The sequence below is a fragment of the Penaeus japonicus genome, unplaced genomic scaffold, assembly GCF_977035675.1.
Source record: "Penaeus japonicus unplaced genomic scaffold, GWHDUDI00000001_assembly GWHDUDI00000001, whole genome shotgun sequence".
Lineage (NCBI taxonomy): Eukaryota > Metazoa > Arthropoda > Malacostraca > Decapoda > Penaeidae > Penaeus > Penaeus japonicus.
The window spans coordinates 18,795,888-18,798,387 of NW_028234403.1; positions in this window are offsets into that span (position 1 = coordinate 18,795,888).

The window sequence follows — 2,500 nt, forward strand, 5'->3', positions numbered from 1 at the left end:
TGTGTGTGTGCGCGTGTGTGCACATATATATACTTATATATACATGTATTTACATATACGTATATATAGACATATATGTACATACATAGATACATACATACACATACATACACACACACACACACACACACACACACACACACATATATATATATATATATATATGTATATATATATGTGTGTGTGTGTATAGGTATATAATATTGTATATTTGTATATATATATATATATATATATATATATATATATATATACATATACATATACGTATACATACAAATGTGTGCATGCGTATGTGCAAATCAAAAAATACATATATATATCTCTTTGAATAGATAGATCGATAGATATATGTATATGTGTGTATACCACCGGTAAACAGGAAAACATAAGGTGTGGAGTACCACAAAGATTACTATTGGAATAATTCCTTTAATAATAACGTTCTTACGTTGAGTATATATTGTGTGTGCATCTGTTCATATGTGCAAATCAAAATATATATATATATATATCTTTGATATATATAGATCGATGGATATATTATATGTATATATATCCACTATATATACAGAATATATATATTAGTACCACAAAGATTACTATTATATAATTCCTTATAATATATAACGTTTTTTACGTTGAGTACATATTGTGTATGCATCTGTTCATATGTATATATATATATATATATATATATAATATATATATATATATATATATAATATATATATATATATATATATATATATATAATATATATATATATATATAATATATATAAATATATATATATATATATATATTATATATATATATATAATATATATATATTATATATATAATATATATATATATATATTATATATATATATATATATATATATATATATATATTATATATATATATATATGTGTGTGTGTGTGTGTGTTGTGTGTGTGTGTGTGGTGTGTGTGTGTGTTTATATTTATATTTATATATATATTTATATTATTATACACATCACAGACAAACACACACACACACACACACACCACACACACACACACACACACACTGTTACTGTATGTTATTGTAGTGTATCTATATTTTTTATATTTTAATAAATATATTTAACATAAACACACACACGCACACACACACAGACACATACACACACACTGTATTTGAGAAACTGTAATACATAAGTATGATATGTTATATTCGTGGTCAAAAGTAATACCACGTTGCAGATACACACTGAAGGATTCAATCTCAGAGTTACAATCCTCAGAAGTGCAACAGGATCTCCAGTGTTGAAAACATCATCTTCATCAACTGCAATAGACAGACATAATTTCAAGATAATGATACGTGGGCGGGATTATTATTCTCAGTACTAATCTCCTGGAATTATATAATGACTCAAAATCCGGAATTTATCACGCAAATTACATACGAGGTGGAGAGTTCAGCTAGTCTTGTCTTGCTGCACGAAATCTTTTTCGGGTTTGCAGAATAAATCCGGATTGCACGTATGTTAATCATATGCCACATAATGCCTTCTATGGAATTCTGTCGCGCCTTTAGTTCGTATGTACGAAAGCTCCAATTAGATTTTTTTTGCATGCTATCATTTTGGTGTTGGTTTGTGGATATTTGTTTATACTGTGTTCATTGTCAAAGCTACTTCCATTATTGCTGCTGATACTGCTATTGAGCATTCTATTATTGTAACAATTGTTATTTGTATTATTATTATCATTATTATTACTATCATTATCAATGTCATTATTATCGTCATTATTACTATTATAACTAGTCATTATTATTATTAGTAGTAGTATCATTATCATTAACACTTTGATTATTATTATCATTACTGATATAGTGATAATGATAATGATTCTTTCATTATCATTGTTTCTGTTACCGCCATTAGCATTTTGTTATCACTATTATCGTTCTAATCATTCTTGTTGTTTCTCTTATTATCACCAGAATCATTAAGATTTATCATTAATAATGAAAATTATCATATATATTGTCCGTATGATAAATATCGTTATAAATATCATAATTATTATTATAATTTTTGTTATGATTTGGGCATCATTGCCATCATTTTTTTCCTATCAATAATATTACAAATGTTACTTTTGCTGTTATTGCTACTCTTGAAATCCTTTATCACTATCATTGTATCTATGTGTATGTTGACTGGTTTAAACTGCAACATGTAATACTCTTGAGTGGAGACATATTTCCGAATAAGCTGAAAGATAAAATGTAAGGGAAGCAACTAAAAAAAAAACGAAAAAGAATGTAAATAGTATTACATCAATTACGCAAGACGTTATCGTCATACAGCTTTTATAAAGACATAATTAGTTGTTAAAATGGAAAGATTTCTAAATGGAATCAATGGAAGTAAATCAAACATGGCGTTCCATACCCGTAGACTTCTATATCCCTCGTATGGGGTCTTATTGTCATACAAACTTGTGTGTGCGTGCATGT